General features: G+C 42.0%; 1 protein-coding gene across 4 annotated transcripts in view; it reads left to right on the top strand.

Annotated features, from left to right (window-relative positions):
• The window catches only part of RIN2 (Ras and Rab interactor 2), a 224,515-nt gene that overhangs the window by 43,956 nt on the left and 154,059 nt on the right, over positions 1–26,500 (top strand). For 3 of the 4 annotated variants that reach the window (XM_058684763.1, XM_058684765.1, XM_058684764.1), the window contains exon 2: positions 1,750–1,873. The exons of the other annotated variant lie outside the window; for it this stretch is intronic. The gene's annotated coding sequence lies outside the window, so the exon portion shown is untranslated. The remainder of the gene's footprint in view (positions 1–1,749; positions 1,874–26,500) is intronic. 4 annotated transcript variants of the gene reach the window in all.

Here is a 26,500-nt window from a genome sequence, read left to right as displayed (position 1 = left end):
ATAAATAATATAATGGAGGAAGCACTTGAATTTCTGTCCCTTATAAGGATAACCTTTTTTAACTCACTGGCTTCCTTTGCTGTGTGTGACTGTGTGGTTCACTGTGAGTACAGTGGGCCAGTAAATTAACTCCCTATTTCTTGCATATCTATTAGCAAAGATTAGGAGACATTGTGATGTGATGTGAATGGCCCTTAAAACTTATTGGGACTATTTATCAATAATCTTATCTAAGTGTGAAATAAGAGTCAGGGGAAAAACCTGAATTAAAAAAGAAAGTGAGATTTAAATTGTTACCCAAAAAACATGATGATGACCATTGATATTGGTAATGGTAGCAGCAAACATTTATTGAGCATTCACTAAGTAACCTGCAATGGGCCAGTGCTTTCCATGGATTACTTTACAAGCATACCCCTTTGAAGTAGGTGCTATTCCAGTCACCCCACTTTACATAGAAGGAACCCAAGTTAAGTGAATTGCCTGAGAAACACAGCTGGGATTCAAGATCAAATGTGTTGCCCTGAGGCCTGAGAGCTGAAACTTCTCAAGTGTGAGAAGAGGGTCAGGGAGGCTGTTCCGGGCTAGAGCCTAACTCACATCCAGAGAACAAAGACATGCATGTGGCATCTGCACAGGAGTGTCCTGGAGGACGTGCTGGCAAGGGAGTCTGTCCAGTTACACAGCCTGATGGAGAAGCTGAAACTATGAAATATTATCAAAGTGTAAAAAACAAAAAGAGAGAGAAAGAGTCTTCTTATACTGGTGTAGGGAGTTTTATAGGACATCTGGAGCATGGAATAAGTGGATGTAGGATGACACACAATGAACATTTATTTAGAAAAGAAATATATATGTGTAAGTATGTGTGTGGGAGAGAGAAAGAAAGAGAGAGAGAGAGAGATTAAATCTTTGAATGCACAGAAGTGATCTGGAAAGATTTAATCCCAAACTATAACAGTGTCTACCCCTGCTGAGGATGTGGGCTCCAGTTGTTAGTGGTGATGGTCAAAGGGACTTGAGCTTTGATCTAATATTTGTGTTTTGTTTCTGTTTGTTTGTGAGCAGTTTGACTACATTTGTGTGCTTGGGTGATTTTGGAAAGATTAAGGCATTGATACAAAAAATGAGATATGGAGATAATTTGGAATTTCATATTCAGGCTGGTCCCATCTTCAAAGTCCCAGACTGGAAGATTGCATGACTCTGTATAAGCTGATATGATGCAAGGGATAATAGAAAACAAAATGACACTTAACTGAAAGAGAAGACAGCTTGGTTGGTAATTAGCTCCATTTTTTAAAGTGAGAGTATTTTGGAGTTCTAGCATTGGCATAGGGATTTAAAGAACATTCTGGTAAAGTCCTTTTTTTTATGTCTATTTAGAGATGGGGGAGAGAGAGAATGTGAGCAGGAGAGGGCCAGAAATAGAGGGAGAGAGAGAATCCCAAGCAGGCTCTGCACTGTCAGCACAGATCCTGACACAGATTCTATGAACCATGAGATCATGACCTGAGATGAAATCGAGAGTCTATGCTTCACTGACTGAGCCACCCAGGTGCCCCAGAAAGTCCTTCTTTAGCCCCAGGAGTAGGACTGAGTGTCAGAAAAGGAAGGAAAAGCCATTTGCTGGGCTCCCAGCTATGAGTGCATCCTTCCAGAACCAATGAGGCAAATCCGCTGTGCAGTTTTTCATGGTATTTTTTTAATGCTCCCAACCCTCTAAATGGCCAGTTCTGTGTGTTGTAGATGGAGATAAGAGATCCGGACTTCTGAACTTCTACTGGAAGAGATAAAATGTGCAAGCCCTTCGGGATGTTGGGGAGGCTGGGGTTGAACTGAAGAGGAAGACAGAGGCATGCTGATGTGAAGGGTATGTAATATCGAGATTATAAAACCCAGTGCATGGCACCCCAGGGATTTTTCTGGCTTCCGAGGTTCTACAGTGCAGTTGGAGAGGTTGTGTGCTCTAGCTCTGATATGCTGGTATGGGTGTGACTTCTCTGACAGGGGCAGCTGCTTACCTGTTTCCAGGTATCTTAGGGATTCGGTGTATGATGCATTGGCCACAGGGCCAAACCAACACCAAGGTGGTTGAGGAGAACATAAACTGTAGCCACTTACTTTATGGAGCACAAAATACATGCCAGGCAAGGCTCTAAGCCCTTTAATGGATTAATCCTTTTAATTTTCACAATACCACCATGAGCCAGGTACAGTTGTTGTCATTTTAGAAATGGGCCACCAGGGAGCACAAAGAAGCTGGTTACTCACTGAGAGTACATCGCGATGGTGGAGCTCCATCCCAGCATAAAAGCCTTACTCTGTTCCCTCTCTTCCTTTCTCATACATTTCCCACAACTTCTCTTCCTATCCCTGCTTTTCATCTATTTTTTTTTTTCATAGTATCTTAGGTTTCCATATGACAGAGAGTTAGCATCAGAGAAATGTCAGCATATGTCACTGGCAGATCGTATTTCCCCAAAATGGCCACAACAAGGTTGCTTAGAACCTTGCCATGCTCCCTCAGGCACAGAAGTTACTTTCCTTCTCCTGGAGTCTGGATGGAACTCAGTGACAGAGAGAGGGTGGTGGGAGTGACACTGAGTGACTTCAAAGCCAGATCATCAAAGATGACGTGGCTTGCACCTGGATCACTCATTCTCTAGGAACGCTTGCTTTGAGACCAGCCACCATTTTGTGAGGAAGCCCATTGGAATGGTGGCACTTGTGTCTTTCACCTTATATCTAGTCATACACATACCACTGCAGCTGCTTGACAACTATGAATAAATCTTACCTCTACATTGTCCAGAATGTGCACCATTTTACCCTACGCTTAGTAGGTGCAGAGCTCCAATAATAATGGAGGCAGCAGCAGGACCAAAATAGGAGGGTTTTTTTTTATTATGATTAAGGATAAATAAATGCATGTAAAATGTTAGACAAGTTTAATTCTTTAATTGTATTGTTTATTGCCTAATCCATCAGTTAACTTTTGCTGCCTGAAAAAACCACCCCGAGGGGCGCCTGGTTGGCTCAGTCGGTTAAGCATCTGACTCCTGGTTTCAGCTCAGGTCATGATCTTATGGTTCATGGGTTCGAGCCCCACATCGGGCTCTGTGCTGACAGTGCAGAGCCTGCTTCAGATCCTCTTCTCTCTCTCTCTCTGCTCCTTCCCAGATGATGTGCTCTCTCTCAAAACTAAACATTAAAAATTTTTAACAAACAGCCCCAAGATGTAGTAGCTTAAAATAGTAGCCTTTTTTTTTTTTTTTAGTTTGGGACTCTGCAGGTTGACAGCTGAGGTGGGGTTCTGCTGGTCTGGCTGGCTCAGCTGGGCTGACATGAGCATCTTCAGTCAGCTGCCAGGTTGGTGATGGTGGCCTCCCCTGGGATGGCTCCCCTCTGCTCTGCATGTCTCTCATCCTCCCGCAGGTTAGGGCTCCGAGAGAGTGAGCATGCGTGGCTTCTTGAGTCTGGGGCTTGAAATGACACAGTGTGCATCTGCCAGATTCTTTTGGCCAAAGCAGGTCACAGGCCAATCCAGGTTCAAGAAGAGAGACCTAGACTGCAGTCATTGGTGGGAGGAACTGCAAAGCTGTCTTGCAAAGAGCAGGCCTATAGGAAGGGTGGAGAACTGTGGCTGTCTTTGCAACCCACAATACCACGTGAAATGCTAATATTGTACTGCGGGTATTAACAGCATTACGATAGAGAATGGTAGAAAGGAACCCACGTGTATGGTTGATAATTTGCGAGAAAAATGGAACTAGGCTGAGAAGAGAGGACAGCAAGAAGAAGCTGAGATGGGGAGAGAATAGAAGAGCCATGGGCCATTCTGTCCGTTCCCCTCCTGCCTAACTGTAAAAGGGGGATTGAGATGGGACAGGCATAGTAGAGCACAGGGAGAATAGTTGGTAGTAAAGACTTTCTTTTCTTTTGCTGTTCTCTTCTCCCCCATTGCCAGCTGGGGGTGGCAGGTGATGAAGGTGTGACTCTCACGTCTAACTTGGGGGAGCCAGCAGGGCTCCCCAGAGGAAGAAGAAGGGTCAAATGATCTGTCTGCCTAATCGCTTTGTTCCCATGGGATTTCAGGAAGGCTTCAGCTTATGAACACTTGGCCCCTTGAAACTACCACAACATTTATTGTCGTATTTCATCATCATAATAGCCCTATAAGGGTGGGATCATTATTATCCTTGCTTTACAGATTGGGAAACTGAGTGCTAAGAGGTCAAGTAGCTTGCCCTTAATCACGGTTGGGCAGTGGCAAAGGCTGGGTTCAAATCCGGGCTGTGCAATGGCTTCTCTAGCACACTTGGCTGAATCCTGTGGTGCCAATGTGGCCTGAAGGTTTGACAGAAATGGTGGCCCCCATGCAGGTGTGATCAGAGAACATGGGGCTTACTCCCTTCCCTTCCCTTGGCCTGGCCTTCATTTGGATCCAGGTCTGAGGAGCATGCTACAGAAGGGCAGGGCTGGTGGGATGACATCACCAGAAGAGAATTTGTCAAGGAGCAAGTAAGCAGCTATCTTTGGGATGACCCCCACCTTCCCCTGGGTAAGCAGGAGTGGGTCATTTTCAATCCTACCTGGGTGATCCATTTCCTTCCACCCCCCCCCCTCCACCCGCCCAGCTGAGTCCTGAGGCCCCAGGGGCTGGGATTGAGTGCCCTATTTCATGGCACCTAGAGGGTGCTTTGGAAGGGTCTAGAACAAACCTAGGTCTCTGCTAACCAGATCAAAATCCTCAGTCTACTACTGGGCCCATCCTAAATAGTTCCTCTGGAAATGCCTCCCATGCCTTAGCCATGCACACCGAGAGCACAACCTGACTGGTGTCTTCCCCTGGACTCTTGTATCTTCTCTGATTCTTGGGTTTCTCCTCCATGTGACAGGGTCTCACAAATTACATATAATCAGTGGAGAATGCTTCATTCTTTCTGTTGCTCTCCCTGCTCACCGTTTAAAGGCTCATGCTGCCATCAGCTGGCTGAGAAATTTAAAGTGGTTTGTGAAGAATTTATCTCTTCTTGTCATTCTTTTTTCCTAGGTATTTTCCTCAGTCCTCCCCATTCTTTCCAACATGCAGATGCAGCTTAGAAGCCTGATAGTAATAAAGAAAAGCGAGTCTTGCTTGAAAATAGTAACATTTCTTTATGGCTTGCTGTGAATCATGTCCTGTTCTAGGCACGTAACACATTCTTTCCTCACACAGTCCTGAAAGGTAGGGAGGCACTGTTTTTGTCCCCGCTTTACAGAGGAGAAAACTGAAAGCAGTGAAGTCATCTGTGTATCATGGTCTCTGGGACATTCAAGTGCTTGATGAATGTTAGTTTTTATTTGTAAAAATGAGCCGTGCTTAGCTTGAGTCAAGAATTCATGTGCTGGGGCACCTGGGTGGCTCAGTCCATTAAGCATCTGACTATGGCTCAGGTCATGATCTCATGGTTCGTGAGTTCAAACCCCGCATCAGGCTCTGTGCTGCCATCTGGGAGCCTGGAGCCTGATTCAGATTCTCTCTCTCTCCCCCCTCCCGCCCCTCCCCTGCTCACACTGTCTCTCTTTCTTTCTCAAAAATAAACATTTAAAAAATTATATATAAAAAAGAATCATGTGCAAATATTTATATGGGCATTGATGCTCAGACAGGGAAGGAGAGGGGTGGAACTGAGAAGGGGGAAGGCCATCAAGATGGACCATGAGTGGGTGACACTGAGAAACTGGGGCTTAATCCCGCTGGGGATCTGTGGGAGACAGTGTAGGATAGATCTTGGAATCATCCCACCAAAGGACATGGAAGCTAGGGTATTCTTGGAGAAATCATGGGGATCTTTTTAAAGTAATTGTGAATTTCATCACTCTATCCTGTGTGTTGCCACCCATTTGTCCAAGGAAGGAAACCGGGAAAAGCTATTGTGCATTACTCCCTTTGGCTTCCTATACTTCCCCTGTGTTCTCCGCATCAGCTGTCCCAGTCACAGTGCAGCATACCGCCCCCAACCTCAGTGGAAAATTCATAATAAGCATTTATTTAGCTCATACAACTGAAAGTTGGCTGGGGTTTGGCTGATCTGGGTTGAGCTCAGCTGGGTGGCTCTGCTTCTGGCATAGGTCCAGCTGGGCTTGGCCTCTCTTGGCTGAGGTCTAGTCTCAGGCCTGCTGCACCTGAGCATATTCTATGTCAGGCTTGTGGGCAGCTGGTACTCAATGGAAACTCTGTGTGTGACCGTGACAGAAGCATAGGGGTGCAGGTGGAAACCCAAGAGGCCTCTTAATAGACCTTTCTATATTACCTTATTGACTAAAGCAAGTCACACAGCCAAACCCAAGGTCAGAGGCAGAGAGGTATATTCTGCTTTTACTGGAGAAGCTTCTGCTACTGGCCGTGGCTTAGGATCAGTAAGGCACTCTACTGTGTTTCCTCTGTCAGCTGCTAAACTGTGCAAATACAATGTGAAATTTAAAAGTTTTACCAATGCCAGTTTTCGTTATCACTTTGGGCAAAGTCCCAAATCTTTAACAATATTCTAATTTCTAATTAATGGGAGATGAAATGGTTCTTTAAAACTGCACACCCTCAGGTTCCAGAAACCTCTTTGCTGTCTCAGACCTCAGCTGGAGATTGTTGCCTTATCTCCTACGATGAAGTCTCAGTGTGGACTCACAAAGTGTCTGGAGCTGTTGAGCTCTGCCGTCCCACCGTGACAACTTGTTACCACCTGGGCAGCTGCCTAAATGGCATCTGCCCCTGCCAGTTGCTCAAGCTTGTCAGAATGAGATAAGAGCAGCAAGTGGAATGAATAAATTGTCAATTATATTGATGGGTGTATTTTCCTGCATTTCAGGAGAAGGATTGAATCCTGTAAAAATCTCATTTCTCTGCTTTTCTCAGTGCCTTGGCTCTCTCATCTGGCACGACCGCAGCTTGGCTGGAAGGAGAGGAGGCAGAGCTTTTATGTTGGTTGGAATTTGCAGCCATAAATTTGCAGGACTTTTTCCAAGTTAGCATGGAAAAGACTTGCCGTTTTATGCTTTTTGTGAGTTGTAAGTCATAAAGCATATGCTCAGGGTGGCTTGACTGTTGTGTTCTTGGCCCTGTAAAGGAGGTCTGCTGAAAAAATAACCTAAGCCTTGAACGATTAAACGTCTTTGCAAATGCTCATAAGTTATTTTTACTGTGTCCATGTAGCAGCCGAGCAATCAAGTGAACACAGACCTTGATGCTAACGTCTTGACGATGGCACCTTCTTTGTCCCAATAGAGCATTCTAATTAGCCCATGAAATCATATGCTTCATTAATACTAAATCAAAATGCCTGTGAACTTAGTGGTTTGTTTCTGTTTTTATAAATGCACAAGGGTGGAGCAGAAAGTGCCGGATGTGTGAGCCAATTACTAAGTGTCACTTCTTGGTGGGAAGGATGGTGGGGGTGGGTAATTGAGACAGGGAAGGGAAAGCAGTTGTGTTAATGGGCAGATTACCACTGTGGGCAAGTGGGGCTCCATCCTGCAGGCGAGCTCTGGGAGAGTATTCGACCTCAACTCAGAGTTGCTTCACCAAGGAGTGAGGTTGCTGGGGTATTTTATTCACCAATTCCCATCCATCACTGGTGAGAAACATTTCAAGGGCCAGTGACTCACTGGTCTTCTGGTCCACTCATGGGTGAGTCAAGCCTGCTGCTGTCAGAATCTTCAGAAAGAGTGCCACTGGTACTTGCTGTGAAAACCCTAGACAGCTGTGGAAGTGGTAGGTGCTGAGGGGACATGGTGAGGCGCTATTGGCATCTGCTATAGGGCACTCCAGAGATTTGGGGGAATGGAAGGAAGGAATTTGTAGCTTTTGAAACTGAGCACAGCAGAGGCTAAATACCGTGAAGGCCTTTAGACTGAATGGTGAGCATTCGTTTGGATGGTTATTTAATTTATTTACATTTGGCACAGACATACAATGAAACACTATACAACCATTACCAAAAGAGGGAGAGTTAATGTGCTGACATGAAACTCTATTCAAGTTATAGTTTTGGCTAGAAAGAAAGCACAGTGCAGAACAATATGTGTAGAATATGCTACCTTTTTTGTTTTTTAATTTGACAGAGAGAGAAAGCTAGAGTGGGGGAGAGGGGCAGAGGGAGAGAGAGAGAATCTGAAGCAGACTCCATGCTCGGCATGGAGCCCAACATGGGGATCAGTTCCCACGACTGCAAGATCATGACCTGAACCAAAATCAAGAGTTGGATGCTTAACCGACTAAGCCACCCAGGTGCCCCTAGAATATGCTTTCATGAAAACATTGGTTTATAATTTACATGTCATAAAATTCACCCATTTTAAGTCTACAAATATGAGTGGGTAAATACATACAATTTTCTAGAAATTTCATGTAAATGGAACCATATAATATTTGGACTTTGTGTCTGACTACTTTCACTTAGCATATGTTATTAAAATTATTCACATCATAGCATATGTCAATAGTTTGTTCCCTTTTTTACTGTGGAATAGTATTTCATTGTATGGATATATCACCTTTTTGTTTATCCATTCTACAGTTGATAGAAATTTGGTTTGTTTTTTTGTTTTATTGCGAATAATGCAGTAATGAACATCCACATGCAGTCTTTATGTGGACATATATTTTAATTTCTCTTGGGTAGGTACTTAACCAGTGAAATTTCTGGGTTATATGGTAAGAATATGTTTAGTTTTTTAAGAAACTGCCACACTGTTTTCCAAAGAGACTGTATCATTTTATTGCATTCCCACAATGTATGAGGGATCCAGTTTTTCTATATCCTTACCAACAACTGGTATTGTCCATCTTTCTGAGGTTAGTCATTCTTTTTTTTTTAATTAAAAAATTGTAATTTTTATTTATTTTTGAGAATGAGAGAGAGAGAGAGTCTGGGGGAGGGGCAGACAGAAGGGCAGAGGATCTGAAGCAGGTTCTGTGCTGACAGCAGAGAGCCCAATGTGGGGCTGGGACTCACAAACTGTGAGATCATGATCTGAGCCGAAGTTAGATGCTTAAGCAACTGAGCCACCCAAGTGCCCCGAGGTTAGTCATTTTGATAGAAGTGTAAGGGTGTTTTATCATTTCCTAACGAAACTTTATTTGCCATACTTTATTTGCCATTCATATATCTTCTCTGGGGAAATGTCTATTCAAATCTTTTCTCATTTTTCTTTGTTTTCTTATTGATTAAGAAGGGTTCTGGACTGTTGTAATTTTTTTCTGTAAGGTCAAAATTATTTCCAAAGAGAAAGTTAAAAAAAAAAAAAATCCCTGCCTCCATCATTGTCCCTGTGTCCCGTCAGAATGGTACACTCAGGAATTGTCTCGTGGTGTTACATCCTCAGTAAAAGAAATAAAAGGAAGGGCGAGATCAGATTTTTGATCTTTTGCCAAGAAGTGTCATTGGTAAGGACACAGTGGATCTTTATTTGTTTTATTTTTTATTTTTAAAAATTTGTTTAAATGTTTATTTTTTTTGAGACAGAGAGAGGCAGAGCATGAACGGGGGAGGGTCAGAGAGAGGGAGACACAGAATCTGAAACAGGCTCCAGGCTCTGAGCCGTCAGCACAGAGCCCCACGCGGGTCTGGAACTCACAGACCCCTAGATCATGACCTCAGAGGAAGTCTGACGCTTAACCGACTGAGCCACCCAGGCGCCCCTAGGACACAGTGGATCTTTATTAAATCAAAATATACTTCCTCAACTACTTTTTCTCTGTGAATGGGAAATTGGTGATTTAAAAAATGTCCAGATGTTGGATAAAGCAAAACATGAAAGGGCTTGTTATAATCTTTCTTTTTTTCAGTCCCTGCAGAGGTCATCTTCCTCAGCCTTTTCCCTCCGCATATGGTAAGCTCAGGCACTTGCTGTGTGTCCTACTGCCAGTGTAGATAGATTCAGACCTGGGGAGCAGAGGAGTGAGCCGAGCTGGTTCGCCCATGGGCACAGGCACTTGCTTCAGGGCGCCAGCGTGTTCCCCAGTGGCGCCCCCATTCACATCTTCTCCGCGTTGACACTGTGCACAGCCAGCGGGTCTGTGGAGTTGCCTCTCTTTCACTTCCTGCCAAATCTGATACTTCTTCTACATTTTCTCATATAACGAAAGTGAACTAAATATATGCCTGTAGCTAAATTTACAAAGTTCAAGCAGAAATGAATAGGCTAGTTACCTAATAGCAGATGGAGCATAAAGAACAATGAGATGGAACAGAGATACTGCGGTCTGCATGCCATCTCCTTGACTTAATGGCTTTCAGGTTTTCAAATATTTAATGCGTACCAATTATTCATTCTTTCATTCATTCATCTAATCTTTAGGAAATCCTACAATGCATCAGACACTTTGTGAGGCCAGAGGGTGTTGGTAGTGAACCAGTGTGACAAAGTCCTCCACTCTGAGATTCTCACACTCCTGGGAGAATTAGACAATATATAAGCAAGTAAATACACAACATATTCCAGGTTATACTAAACATTACAAAATGAAACAAAATACAGTGAGGAGGTAGAGACGGATGGAGTCATGAAAATTCTGGAAGGATGGACTATGGAGGATTAATAGATCTAATTGTTTAAATCTATTTATTTATTCATTTTAGAATTTATTTTCAAATTTTCCTATAACAAACTTGTATTGCTTTTGTAATAAAAAGGTTATTCTAAATTTACAGTAAAACAGTAGATTTGAATGTTTACTTGGTTAATCAGATCACTTGTTGTATCCTAGTTTTTAACCAAAAATATTGAAAAAAATCAACTGGAAAATAAAACATAGTCTTTATTATCTGGGGGCGTGGTTTCTTAACATGTTAGGAATTTTGATATTTGGAAATACAAGATAAACAAATTACAAAAAACCAGGAGTGTTTATAAAATGCTTTCCTGATTGGTAATTTGAAATGATTAATAATCCCTTCGAGTCTTGGTAAATTGTAAATTTTGCTACTAGTTAGATCAAAGTAAACAATGGTAGCATTAAATGAAAGATGCAGGGACCAAAACATCTGAGCCCAAAATGCTGTTTCTGACCTTGTTTTGTTTTGTTTTTACTGGCAAATGGGAGCACAAAGGTGTTTCTAGGAGTTCACACAACAAAACATAAAGTGGAGATTTCAGCCACTTAGTTAGCTTGGCCCAAGAAAACTCCCAAACTTGGAAAATTCAGACAACGATAACGCATTTGAAGGCATGACCCAGGCTATTTCCTGGAGGCCCAGCTCCCCAGAACAGATGCCTGTGTATATGGTATGTGAGGGGTGATCCTTCCTGCCCTCTGCCCTTCTCCCACCTCGGTGCTCCTTTTCACTGATTGGTGCCACTTTCCGAAAGAGGTGACATTTTATTTCGTAATACCACCACTTAGATCATAACAAATAACTAGTGGGGTCACACAACACCCCCACTCAAGACCCTTACCCCAAATCTTCCTGCCTCATACTGTCAAGTTGTTCAGTTTCTGGCTCATACTGATTTCAAAATCTATTTGGCCATCTCTGGTGCTGGAATAAACCAAATCTTATCCAAATATGATCTCCATTTTATGTTTTGTAAACTTGGTCATGTTTTCTTGTAACTAACCAATTCAGATGCATACTTATCCAGTTAAGCACCGACAAAGAAACTCAAAATTTGTGCCCGCATGGATTAGTCATTGGCTTGTACATTAAATCAAAGCTCTATGGCCCTACTCATTGTTTCTAATAATTTCCATTGTTTCAAAGTGATTGATTTCAACAGCTTCGAGGCTTTTTTTTTTGTTTGTTTATTTTTTTACTTGCTTATTGATTGGATTCTTAAGGAGCCCAACTTCTACTCCCTTATTTTGTATTCCTAGGTAACTCATTACTGAAAAATTGAATGATGCTACTCCAGAGAATGCTTATAGTAATGAGGTAGGAATTTTATCTACAGAGATAAAGTATGCTCTAAGCAAAAGTTAACATTTTAGAGTTTTATAGTATTCAACAAAAAATAAAGAAGGTGTCTAAAGGACTATTTGTGATGGAATAAAAAATAACATATTGGCTCCTTTTTTCTTATAACAAATACCAACTTCACTAAAAATAATCCATTTATTTTCATGTAACTACTTTATGCACTATACTAGTTCCGTTTTTCCCCAAGTAGATGTATTGGGCTTTGTTTTGAAAATGTGCCCTCTTCTGCCTTCTTTGGACTTTGAAAAAGCAGAAGTTATACTGACATGCTCAGCGTGGTATTTGCTGATGTGTGAGTGTGTGTGTGGTTTTAATTTTTAGTTGTTTTTTTCTCCCTCAACCTTTTCTTTTAGTTAATGGGAATCACATTACATTTTCCACTCCTGAGCACTGTGATTCATTGCCATCTATTTCCTCCGGAGCTCACTACCCCACAGAGTCCTCTGGGAAATTGATTAGTCACCATCGAGCAAGGCACCTTGCATGCCCGTGGTCAGCATCTACTCCAACAACTGTGTCATATGGAGGAAGATTAAAGTTTCTGTAGCATCTTCCTTTGGGGAAGTAATAGGGCGTCAGTTTGCGGGTCTGTGGTTTCATCTTTATAATGTAATATACAAGCAAGTTGGATATTACAAAAGACAGATGCCTCATTAGGTTCAGAAAATTATCAGGCACACTTCTGTCTCAGGAAACAGACATTAAGAGTTGGTCACAGCCCCTTGCACTGTGGCACACATATAGTGTTTGTGGATGGGTTGAATCTTAATATATTGATGCAGTTTTGAAAAAGCTGGAACTGATTCATTTATCTCAAATATATTCTTGTCTAACCCACTTGGGTCTAATGGCAGAAAGTTTCAAGCCAAAAGATTTTTCTTCATAGGTCAGACTTACAAAGACATTTCTAAAGTCCTACCTTAATCATATCAATTATGGTCTTTAGGTTTCAACTTGCATTTAGCATTGCTGATCGACAGCTTGTAATCACCTATCCATAAAATACAGTTGTGATCTTACCTCCATCTGAATACTACCTAATCTTAGGGTGCTTAGCTTGCTATCTATGCAGTCAGAAGAACTCTTTAACTTTTTTTAATCAGAGTAGCCTCTTCAAGTTTAAGGAACTAGACCAGTTGAAGAGCAGGGACAAATGGTTAACCAGGTAGATAGGCTGAGCAAGGTGTCAGAAAGTCAATTTCTGGGCTGAGCCCTGGGTAGCATTGGGAAACTACTTTTGCCTTGCTAGGACTTAGGCTTCTTATAAGTCTGTTAGCATGGAGAAGTAGAAGTGGACATACAGCAGAAAACAGTGCACCCACATAAGGGTTAGACATGGTTGACCTGTAATCAGAACTGGGTCACACAAACAAAAATCCCGACCAAATATTAGATGAACACAGAGAACTATAACTCCTTAACCTTTGCTATAAAAAAGTATTGCCAGTTCTATCTCACTGAGACGACAGAGTTCTTGTTTGGATATTCCACTCTTCCCTGTCATGTTGATCATCTGGAAGCTCTGGGAGAATACAGAACATAGTGACCTTCCAACTTGGAATTAGAAGGTGAGTGTTGACATGCTGTTGAGACAGTCAAGGAGAGCCATGTTCAACACCAGCTCTGACACTGGCCAGCTGCAAGACCTTGGAGAGGTTACTTAGCCTTTGAAAAGCCTCACTTTTTTCACTGACAGAATCAGTTTGGAGTAACCTCTACCTGAAGGCTTGGGGTGCTGCGTTGGAAAGGGTTCTGAGGTACCCCACTGGGATATATCACCACACCTGATCACCAGTGTCTGTGATGTCAGGGAGAGAGGAAGTCTGCCGTGTGCCATCCACACAGTGATCTCTTTCTTCACTTCCCCCTCATACTAACAGCACTCTGAGATGTTGCGACTTACAACAAGTCCAGAGAGCCATATTTGTTGGTCCGGAGGGCCTATTTGTTGCTAATGTCATGGATAAACTAGCTAGCCTGAACGTTGCTCAGAAATCTTTCACAGGCACAAAAACTCAGTCAGCCACAAGGGGAGGCCCAGGCCATAGGTTGTTTCTCCTAATTGGATTCAGAGCGTGGTTTCCTGTAAACCACGGTGCCCGGATACTGCTCCACCCTGGGAGCTAGTGCCTGGTGGGGAAACTGGAATACTCCCTGCTGTTTTGGAATGTGAAGGCCAAGGAAAATATACTACTTTTTCAAAAGGTGCCTTTGATGAGCCTAGAGCTAGAAAGAAATTGAGTGGTTTCAGTGGTGATCCCCATGGATCACTATTCTGCAGTTGGAGGTAGTGGGGACCTGACAGGTCCCCTCCACCAACAACCAAGCAATCCAGGGCAACTCTGATAAACTGATATTCATAAACCCTTTTTGTTTCTGTTTCCATTCCTGCTGCAGTGTTTAGTTTTAATTGTCTTGTTCCTTCTGGCTCTTACGATGAGGAAGAATTTGTTTCCATGTGAGTCAAATAATGTTTATTTTCTCTACCCTTTTATTTATTTCACATTTTACACATTTCATAGAACTTAATTTTGGGGACTAATTGGACATGGTGTGAGCTGGTCCCAGAATGTTGCTGCAGGCGGTATGGGCAGTGCTCGTCTAGAGGAATCTTCTGGCTTTATACCTCAGATTTCATCCATTTCATCCATTGGCCATGCTGCACACTCACTACAGTGTCTCTACTTCCTGACTGTGTCTCTGAGCTCCAAACTCGTATCTCTAACTCTCTCTTGGTCATCTCAGCTTGGGGACCCACTTCTCAAACTCAGATCGTCCAAAGGTGAGCTGTTTTGTTTCTCCTACTACACCTGCTATTTTTCTAGATGCTGTATTTTGGTAAATTTTACCACCTCTACCCAAGTTTCCCATTGCTGAAATCTGAATGTTGTCTCAGATACTTTTTCCTCTTCCTACCTCATACATGTATCAAATCCTATACCCTTTAAATAGATCTCACATGTATATATCTTCCACCCTTTATATTTGTCTCACATATGTATTAGCCCCACCTCCCACCTGATTGGCCCACCACATTGTCACTCTCCTATTAAGAAATATTCAGTGGTACCTCAACATGACCCATAGAGTCAAACCTAAATTTGTTTGCATGGCCTACAAGATAATCTGTTCTGTCCAACCTCAATTTCCCTTCCCCAGGATACTTCCTTTTCCCCAGGATACTCCCTCTCTAGAAATAGCAGTACTGGATTTGCAGTTTCTCCAAAGCACATCACCTCTCACTTCTATATGGCATTTCTTGTGCTTTTCTCTCTGCCTGGAACCCGTTCCACTGCCTACTTCCCCTTCCAGGCTCAGCTCAGATTGCCTTCCTCATAAAGTTCTTCTGGTCTCCCTCGGAAGAACTTACACTTCTTACCATATGTTCCTATTGCATGGGTCACAAATCTCAATTTTAGCAGTGGTCTTGTGAGTGTCTTGATGCAGAGGGCAGCATTTTAATACATCTGCTATCTGCCTGGTACATTGTAGATGCCCACTCATGCTGGTTAAATAAAATGGTTGAATGACTTGTGGGCCAAGATACACCCATTCTCAGTGCCTAGGTTGGGAAAGTGAGACCTGGAAAGATGAAAATCAGGATTAGAGCTGGCTCATTCTTCTCCCACATGTTTTTGGAGGATGTTTCTGCACTACCCAGGAACATGGTCTCCAGAACCTTCAGGCCCACAAAGTCCATTCTTGTCTGTGTTCCATCCTTTAAGGTGGACCCAAGTGTATTTTATACCTATGTGGCCCAGAGGTCTGAGCTTCCTGGAAGCTTTGCAGGCTAGAAATGCTGCAGGACAGGTGTGGGACAGGCTGACCAGTTCTCCAGGACTGACAAAGAGGATGAGAACTGCCTAGACCTGATCAGTAGAAGTGGCAGCACTCATTTTTCCTTCTTGCATTTTATCAGAGCTTTTAGATAAATTTCCTATCATGAATCCAAAGAATGGGAAGAATTTTTAGGGGCTGGACCAGTGGAATAAATGGAAGAGCCCATATCTGTATGAAGTAAGGGACTCTAAAAGCCTCCAATAGATTCTAAACTCATATCCTATTTTCATCTTTCAAACTCTATTGTTCAGGTCCTATCCTTACTCCTATCCTGATCCTCACTAAGTACCTGTATTCTGTCAGGTGTTAGAATTATATTAATTTACTGTGATGAGCACAGGGTGATGTATGGAATTGCTGAATCCCTGTATTGTACAGCTGAAACTAATATTACACTCTATGTTAACTAACTGGAATTTAAATAAAGACTAAAAAAAAAAAGAGTTACATTAACTTAGAGCACAAGTAATGGCTCAGCTAATGATGCTTATTCTCCCAGGCACAATAGGTGCTTGCTGAATGACACTAACGAGAGAGAGAAAGAGAGAGACATACACACAATTATAAATCCCAAATGCTAAAACACTGTATACATCTATTTGGATGAGCATAATGAATTTTTAATTATTTATGGCCACTCTTTATTGCTCATGCTAATATATACATTAATATGGTTATTTAATCTTGACAGCAAGTAAATAATTCAATTTAATAATTGAAAAGTTCTTTGCATGCATTTAACATATTATTTCTTCACAATGTGTCCTGTAAAAGGAGGTGGCTGTTTTCTTAAATACGTCTTATCTTGGCCTAGCAACTTAGTAAAACCAAACTTAAAAAAAATCTTTTAAATAATTTCTGGTGGTTCATAATAATCATTAGAAAACTAGCATATATTAAAGACTTACTATATTCCAGGCATTGTGCTAAGAAGTGCTTTTCCATAGATTTTTACATTGAATACTCATTTTACAGTTGAGGAAACTAAGGGATAGGGGGACCAACTGCTCAAAGTATCCCTCTTAGTGAATCCCTGTTTTAGCAGTTACAGAGCCATAGCAAGAAGATGTTGCCAGGAGATTTCTTACCTTAAAATCAAAGCTAACTGATAGTGAACGTGGTAAGAAAGCAGAAGGTAGTGAAAATATTTATGCTCTGAAATCTGAAGGCTGAGTTAAGTTCGATTTCACCGTTTAGTAGCTGTTTGCCCTTCTCTGAACACAAGTAAGAGAATAGTAATAACATCTTTGTTCCCTGCTACAACCACCCGGAGACTAGTCTAAGCATTAGCAGAATTATTAAAGTCCCTTAAAAGCTGGGCCTGAGTAAGATCCTACTTTGGGACCCTGAACTAGGCCTCCTTCCAGATGACACTTCCCTTCCTGGAAGAGGTCTAAGGCAGAGAAGGAAGCTTTCAGGACTCTTTCCTACCACCAGTTATCAAGGTGGGGGTGGTGGGGAACGTCTGCCCTTGATTGAATGTAACTTGATTTTAGACTGACCAAAAATAATCTTTTTTGAACATAGGGATTCATTATAAAATTATTTAAAATATATTAACTACCACATCCAATTATGATATCACCATGATTATTACTTGGGATGAGTTAGATTTGTCTTTAAATGAATTGGTTTTTTAAAGTAAATAACAGTACAGTATTACATGTATATGGCAAAAATTAATACAGGCAGACATAGATTTATGGTATATCTAGTTACACTAAAGTGTTCTTCAAGGCCCTCCCGGTGCCCAGAGCCCTTCCAGGGGCCTGCAGGCATTTTGCACTAGTAATTTTGTATTCTTTCATATAAAGGGGGCTTCCAAAATAGAATAAACTTCATGCCCCGTGAAACTTGGATCTACCCCTGCATGACTTGGACTTTGTAACGGTTGTAGGAGCTTCTTAGAATTTCAGGAAGAGTTTTGTTGTTGTTGTTGTTGTTATTGTTTGCAAGTTCTGGCTGTCAGAGACACAATAGGAGCCAAGAAGAAAAATGGTCTTGAGCAGTTTTTAAACAACAACCTCAAGACATAAGGTACAAGAGCTCAGGTGTCATCAATCATTTCCCGATAGGAAAGAACACTCAAAGGCCAGCCTCTTAAACCACTGGATAGAAGCTATCCACCAAGGATCACCAGGCTAGTACACCCCTCTCCAGGAGGCCATGTGTGTTGAAGTCTAATTACATCTCAGTAGCCTCCTTCTCCAGAGACCTGCTCTCGGCTGAGAGGAACCTCCTTACCTGGGAAGATATACCCAGTAGTGCAGCCCAAGCCGTTGACTGGCTGATACACAGATGTAAAAGGGAGGCCCTATGCCTCAAGTGGGATAAGTATGGTTTAGTTCATGCTACCACAGCTCCCCATGGAGTCGGACTAGGGCTAGACTTTACCTGTGTTCACACAGATTTGCTGTCTCTGTTTTCCTCACTCCCTGACAAGACACTCCCAATAAGCTGTGTGCATCTGAATCCCCATTTCAGGCTCTGCATCTGGAGAGTCTGATCTAGGACTAAGCCTTCCTCACCCACCCCTCCAAATGCTTGAGCAGCCTATGCTTGGCTCTAGCCCCAGCAAACAGGGGCTCTGTGCTTTCCAGGACATCCTTCTCAGTTGTAGGCAACTCTGATCATAGGTGTGTCATAGGCTGAGCCCAGCAGGTTGAGCCTAGTTTTATGAAGACAGCTCCCCTTCCTATTCTTTTCTTTACTCTGAACCTTACCAGGCCATTCAGCTAATCCTTTTGTGGGCAGGTTTCTGTTCTTCTCTCACTTCCTGGCTTCCCTTCTCACTGTAGTCCAGCATAGCAGAGTACCAGTGTTGGTGCTCACCAAAACTGAGCCCTATGAACTGAACTGCCATGTTCTCACTGAGAGCTGAGGACTCACAGCAGGGCTTCCCTCAGCGGAGAAACTGTTTTCAATGGGCCCACATAGGATAGGCATCAGTGATTCAGGCAATGTCAACATCCATCGTGGCGCTAACATTCAACTTTGATCCAGAGACCCTTACCCATGTGTTCTTGGTAGACCATACCTTCCCCTGGTACGTGCTGTAGCAATGTGTTTTGTACCCCTACTCACAGGATTTCACATTTATTTCTGCCAAATTTCATTTTGTGATCCTACTATCTCAGCCACTTGAATTGTATTTTGTATCCCAAATTTGTCATCAGGTCCTATTTTTCCAAAGCATGTTACAAATGCTGCTAGAGGTAACCCAAAAGATTCTTAGATGGTACTCAAATGAGCATTTTCTAAACTTTTATTTCATTGTTTCTTTTAATTCTTATGAACTTAATTTATACTGTAAAATATAATTAGCACATCAAATACGTGGATTCTTTTAATATAAATTTAAGTTAAAAATGAGTCAACTTAAAGAGAGTCCTTAAGCCCATGTGGTACATGGTAATGGGAACCGTGAGGGCAGTACATGAATGACTGATGTTCAGGAAACACTGCTTAGAAGATTTGACATTTCTCTACACTTTAACCCATTTGTCAACTTCACCTTCACTCAACCCTTATTCTAGTTCAACTTACTAATAAACATCCGGAACAGGAAAGGCCTGGAGAGAGACTTGGGGCCTGCTCCACTTGTTGCAATCCATCAAGTAGGGCTCAATGTGTGTGGGCATTTAACTATCATACTGTCCTCCTCTTATGCACAATTTCTATCTTACTCAAAAGGTGTCATTATTTGTTGGCTCCTTTTATGAAATTCAGCCCCATTGGTAACAGGTTCTTACTAATTTCCTAGTCTAATAGCCCTGCCAAAAACATAACAAGTGTGGTTAAGCTGATGCAGCTTGCCTTTGAAAACCCAAGCTGACCCCTGGGGATGAACACTTTTTGCCAAACCATTTTGCCAATAATCCCAACTATAGTCATGAGTAAGGTGGCCCTCCAGCCCACAGCTGCATAGCTGGAAGGGTCCACTGCCTTCTCTGTTTTTTGAAGCCAGGGGTCAAAATTATTCACCAGCCTTGACCCAGCCCCTCTTCAATTTCCTATGAATGCTTGAAGATGACCACAAATAATCTCACGTGTGTTTTATTTTTAACTGTAGCCTGGCATGTGATCCTACCATATTGGGAAATGGAAATGCCTATGGAATATCCAGATCCTTGAGGATTCAGTCCTGCATATTAATGCTGGCTTCCTCTCCCCAGGCTTACAGTCTTACTTCTTTCTCTATTTGTTCATATTATGGGTATTAAATACTCCAGTGGACAAGGATTTGAGTACGTTTGCTCCTCCCTTATTCTGCTGCCAGTCAACCTTGTTCCAAAAATACCTTTTAATAGTTCCTTTATGGTTTTATTTAGCTGTGTTTTATTTGAAAGACATCTCTTCCTGGGTTTTAAGGCTTCTAGACGGTATTCACATAGATCCACCTCAGTGTGGGACTCAACCAGGCCTCTGGGACCTATACCCATATTTTGTCCTTTCTGGCTGTGAGCTCACTATAGAGCTGTCTGCCAACACATCAGCTTGTTGTGTTTCTTCTCCTTCTAGCTGTGTAGTTGTGTTTGTGGTGTCAGAACCCCATTGCCAAGGATGTCTCACCCTGCTTGATGAGAAGGAAGACATTTTTTTATAAACCCCAACTCACCTGTAAACATTTTAAAACTCTCTGCTCATAACTACAAAATTCCTGGCCAGACTAGGTGTCTCACTCCGAACAGATGCGAATGTAAGGATGATGTGAGAATTCTTGCTCTTGGTGCTCATCACTGCCCCTTCTCCAACCAATTCCTCCTTTTGATTGGAAGTAAGATGAGAAAAATACCGCCTCTCACTGCTTGCTCAATCTTCTTAGGGTTGAGTCTGCCAGCGTGGTAGGTCAGGGGTGTGTCATATGCAATTTCTATCACAACGATACTGTGAGAATGTGGGTGCACAGTTGAATTTCCCATCAGTTCGCTCTTCTATCTTTCTTCCTGATTTCTGTGACAGAAATGAATCCCTCATTTCCTGTGTTTGCCAGGGGCTGTGGTATCCCGCCATTACAGAAGCACTTCTTTTTTTTTTTTCATTCATCTCCATTATTTCCCAACATGAAAACTCATGCATGGCTGCATAGATTTGCTAGCTTACTGACTCTCCAAAACAAATGAACAAAATCCACTTCTTATGAGCAAAATGTGACAAAGTATGTCTTTCATTTGTTATGTTCTAATGAGGCCCACTCATGATCCTGTGAGGTTCTGTTGAGCTGACCATTTCCTCCTCTCCCTCTAGATCCAGTTTTGCTTCTCCCTGACTCTGCCCTCTATTGTACCTGGACTGGCCCAGCTACACTTTCTCAGGCCCCCTTTGTTAACTGGCTTCCTGCCAGGTTTGGCCAATGTAAAGCCCTGATGGATGGAAAGAAGGGAAGAGCCAGGGCAATTTGCCAGCCTTGGTGTATTAGTGATTCAGATTTGTGCTGCAGCAAAAATCACTCGTCACCTGGGGTCATCACTGGAGAATACTTACTTACATCAGAAAATGGTAGGCCCATGAATGGTAAGGACTAGTGAAATGACCAATTGCTGGATGAAAAGAAGCATTGGTGAGAGGTTCATGGAGGTTATGGTTGATCTGGGTCTTAAAGAGCACATGAATGTTTTCCTGGCAGTCATGACAGACATGCTCAGAAGAGGAACAAGTAGATGACTGGTTATGGAGAAAATGGGGAACAATCAGGTAGGATTGTAGAACAGAAGGCATCAATCATGAGAGATGAAACAGAAGAAAATATGTTGGTTTCAGTGCATGAAGGACCCTCTGGAATAACCTTGCTAAGGAGTTTGTACTTTCTCCTATAGTTGAGTTCACTGTAACCCTAGAGATCTAGAATTGGGAGGAGCAAGAAGACCAACTTATATTAGCACAACTTATATTAGCACAACTCCATTCATAGTCTACTTTGTCTACCGGGCTTCTACAGAATATTGTATTTGATGAAAGTGTGCTGTGGCTTAGAAAGTTCCAACTAGTGCTGTTGTGGGTGATAGGAATGGATTGTTCAAGGTATTTTGATACATACAACTGAATCGCCTCTAACTGGCTTATGAAGGAAGGGATATTGAGGAACAGAGTTCTCAGAAGCATAAAAGGGTTCAAGAAAAGGGCTCTAGGCTGAGCTTCCCAAGTGACTTGCAGAGTGACACAACAGAGTCAGCCTGCCAAGTGTCAGTCAGCTGGTGAATCGGGAGATTCCCTCCCCAGCTGTCTCAGAGCCACACTAGCTCTGCCACAGCCACTGGCCCCGCCTCTGTCCCTGCCTCACTCAGTTCCCAGAAAAGCCCTTCTGCTTGGCAGAAGCTAAGTCACGTGACTGAGTCCCAGCCGCAAGGAGGCCAGGAAATGAAGATTTTGCTTTATCTTCACATTCTATGTTACAAAAAGAGGGAATTATCCTGTAAGACATTAGCAAAGTGTGGGGAGTATGGTCAAAAGATTTGGGGCATACCCAAATGACAAGTGTCCACTTTGAGAAGGCACTAGTTTTTTGTTTTTGTTTTTGCTTTTGTTTTAAGGGAGAGCATACAAAATGATGTCTGTTCAAACTGCTGTAATGTAATACCACAGTTATTATAAATAATGGAAATTCATTTCTCACGGTTCTGGAGGCTGAAAGTCTGAGATCGGGTGCCAGCATAGTAGGGTAAGGCCCTCTTCTGGGTGGCTGACTTCTGTTGTATCCTTACATGGTGGGAAGCACGAGGGAGTTCTGTGAAGCCTCTTTTATAAGGACACTAAACCCATTTATGAGGGCTCCACTCTAATGATCTAATCACCTCCCACCTGCTAATACCATCACCTTGGGCATTAGGTTTTCAATATATGAGTTTAGGGGGACACAAATATTCAGACCATAGGAGATGAATTTTTCATTTAAAAATATCATTTTGATGAAATCACTCGGTTTTTCAGCCAAGGCCAATCCTGATGACTGTGTATAAGGTCTGTGACCACTGGTGTCTTTAGTTAGCCTCACATTTTATTTTACCAGGTTTTCAGAACGCAAGTTAGTTCCTTAACTTTTATGCCAGGTCACAAGTCCTTTCATCCTTATATGGCAAAACCCTGGGATCCTTTCCTGGACCCTTTCTAACTCGTCATTCTATTTTTGTTTTGTTTTGTTTTGTTAAGTTTATATATTTGTTTTGTGGGAGAGCCTCAGAAAGAAGGAGGAAGGAAGAGACAGATTCCCAAGCAGTCTCTGTACTGTCAGCGCAGAGCCTGACCCGGGGTTCTATCTCACAGACTGTGAGATCATGACCTGAGCCAAAATGAAGAGTTGGACGCTTAACAACTGAGCCAACCAGGCGCTCTCTCTCACGTGTCATTCTTGTGCAGTTTGATGAGGACCCTCTGCTACCCAAGATACAGAGCTCTCCTGTGTCACATGAGGAATACCCTCATAATATAACAATCAGTCATCAATCCCAGCCCTTTGCAATATTGTTTCCCATTGGCTGTAACATACAAACAAATGTTTATCACAACCTATTCAGGCCACTAATTCAGTCTCCAGGACCCTAAACATGGTTTGGATGGAATTTCCTATTCCTGTGGAATAAAGCATGTGCAGTTGCCGTATGATGTGTCTCTGAAGGAAGCCTTAAGGCAGCCTTAAATGTTGGCCCTTTGGTGCTTCAGCTGCAGAGAGCTGCCTGCCTGGTCCAAGGTCATTGTCATTCTTGGAGGCACCCACATCCAGTGACTGATGGCAGGGTGAATACAAAACCCAGCTATCTCAGCCCAACTCAGGACAACTCTGACCGGTATTCTAGCTCCCTGTGGGGCTGGCTACATCTGTCCCTCAACTCCACTTCTCCCTCTGCCTCTCCTGCTTCCTCCACTTCCATTCCATAGGCATCTATCTCATGGGTGCTCCTTAATAAACCTGCACAATGTGTCTCTGAGTCTGTGTCCTGGGGACCCTAATGTACAATAGTTAGCATCTGCCTGCGAGAAGCACATAACGTGCCATGTGCCAAGCAAATGCTCCACCCACCAAGGGCATTCAATTCCCCAGAGAAATATGCAGCTGCCAACTGCTCTCAACCAGGTGATGTCCTGGTGCTCAGAACTGGTTACACTCATTCAAAAACTCAGTGTAAATTTTACATTAAAAGAAAAAATAACCTGGAAAATTTTTGAGCTCTAGTTAATGATACATATGATAAAATATTTAGGGAAAAGAATAGGTGTCTGTAGTTTTCTTTGTAATGCACCCAAAATCAGATGGATGGATGACTGAGTAGAGAGATGGATAGATGGACAAATAGGTGATGAAACAAGCATTGTAAAATGTTAATGGTAGAATCTAGATGGTGTGTATGTGGGTATTCACTGAAAAAAATCTATTTTGCTCTGTTTGAAATTTTTATTATAGAGTATTGGAAAAACAACTTGGTATGGTTTTCCTAGGAAGGGTAGATTGGCAACCTTTTATGAATTTATTTCCAAAGTAAGGATAAGCCTATCTACTATTGAAGATCCTATCAGTGTAATTTCCCTGATAACTGAATCCATCATTTATTCAACAGACATTTATTGAGCATGTACTATGAGAATGTGTATACAGTAGATGTTCCAGGAAAGATAAAGAAATATAAAAGGTTTATTCTGCAATTTTGTTACAGTAGATAAAACAAATACATACAAAATGTTAAATAATAATAGTTTATATCACATTACTCTTAACATAGACTTTTAAAATGTATTTATTGGTTCTAATGGTTCTAATTGGTTCTAATCGGTTATGTTTCAAGCAATTAATAACAATAATAGCAGCCACTTACATTGTGCTCACTTTGTGCCTGGCCATGTTCCAGGGGCTTCATATGTTTTGATACATTTCATCCTTATACTTGTGTGGCAGAGTTCCAACTAAAGGGGGCGTGATTGACCAAGGAGCCAACTGCTGTACTTTGTAATCCATCCCTGAATTTCCCAGCTAGGGACCATGCCCCACAGGGATATTAAGACCGGCCCATTCCTAAGAGACACATAACTCCTACGACAGCTGTCGCTCCCTCCATGATTCTCTGGCGGCCTCCTCAGACTGCATGGTGGTCAAGGATGCTCCACCCTTCCCCATGCCTCTCCCAGCCTCCCCAGACTCCCTTCCCATCTCCCCCACGGGCATATCCCCTAATAAAATCTTCACACAATTGCTCCTGTCTTGGTGTCTACATCTCAAAGGCCCCGGACTAACACAATACTGTCCTATGAGCAGTACTATTATCATCCATTTTGCAGGTGCAGAAACTGAGACACAAGGAAGTAACTTGCACAGGGTCACACAGCTGAGGTGGAATGCTGACCTGTGTCTCTGGTAATTTATTTCTAAGAAGAGGATACTCTAGGGCAGGTCTTGAATATTCTGAGTTGGGCAGGCAGTCTCTAGGGTTTATAATTAATAATGATAAAAATAATAATATTGACAACTCCTGCATGTTATTAGTGCAGGCATGGTACATTGCATACTTCAGCCAATTTAATCCACACATCCTTATGGTAGGTGCTAATATCTCCACCCACATCACATACCCACTAAAAGTATGGGTCCTCCTCACTGGAACTCTGCTTCAGGGTCTTGCTGTCTACCTGAGATGCAAACAATAGATATTCATTTTAGAGGAATGGAAAGATATTGGGCATCATGGCCGCCCCACCATTATTATTACCATTTATTGCTTGTCATATGCAGATATTTTTCTTAAAGCTTTATTTGTCCCCATTTTACAGATGTGGAAACTGAGCCTTAGAGAAGTTAAGTAATACTGAACATAAACCCTACGTGTGCACACATATACACACAAACATGCACACAAACACATATGCACAAACGGTAAATTACAGAGCTGGAGTTTTAACCAGCTGGGGTTGCTGAGTCCAAAGCCTTTACATGTAACAGCAGCAAAAAAGGAAATGCTCGAGAATGAATTTAACTCAAAAACCATGAGGAACTGTTCAAAGAAAATTAAAATGCCTCAGGGGAAAATAGAGGCACTGAGATATCAACAAATTTTAGCATTATCTCTTCCCTAACCTTTGATAATTTCGTAAGTGAGAAACAGCTTTTCACTGTCAGTTCAATTTGCATTTTTATTAGTAGGAAATTTCAACAGCTTCAAATTAACCACATATCTTTTCTATCCTGTGGCGTGTGTGTGTGTGTGTGTGTGTGTGTGTGTGTGTGTGTGTGTCCTGTTCATAACTTCTGCAGATTTCACTGTTGGGATTTTAGAATTTTTTATTGATTTATCTGAATTAATTATAAATTAATTGTATTTTGTCAAACTCCTAGCAAATGTTAAACCATCCTTTTACTTTGCCTTTTAATTGTGTTTATATGTGTGTTGATGTATGAATACTTAATTTTTCAGTGTAATTAAATTTATCAACCTTTTCCTTTTGATTCTTTTTTTTTTTTTTTTTTTTTTTTTTTTTTTGCATGGAAGGGAGTGTATGCTGACAGCGATATTTCCTATTCAGAGATGAGAGAGATATATGCCAATATTTTCATCTGGTTTAATTATTTATATATTTAATTCTGTAATATCTGAAACATATATCGAGTTGGACTGGGGGAAGAAAAAGAAAGGCTTTATTCAGCAGACTGAAACAATAGCTTTACAAAAAATCAAGTTTTGGTTTGGCTTTGTTTTGCCAAAAAACCTTCAGAGATTTTT

The sequence above is a fragment of the Neofelis nebulosa genome, chromosome 9 (assembly GCF_028018385.1).
Source record: "Neofelis nebulosa isolate mNeoNeb1 chromosome 9, mNeoNeb1.pri, whole genome shotgun sequence".
NCBI lineage: Eukaryota > Metazoa > Chordata > Mammalia > Carnivora > Felidae > Neofelis > Neofelis nebulosa.
This window is presented reverse-complemented; position numbering and strand designations above follow the sequence as displayed.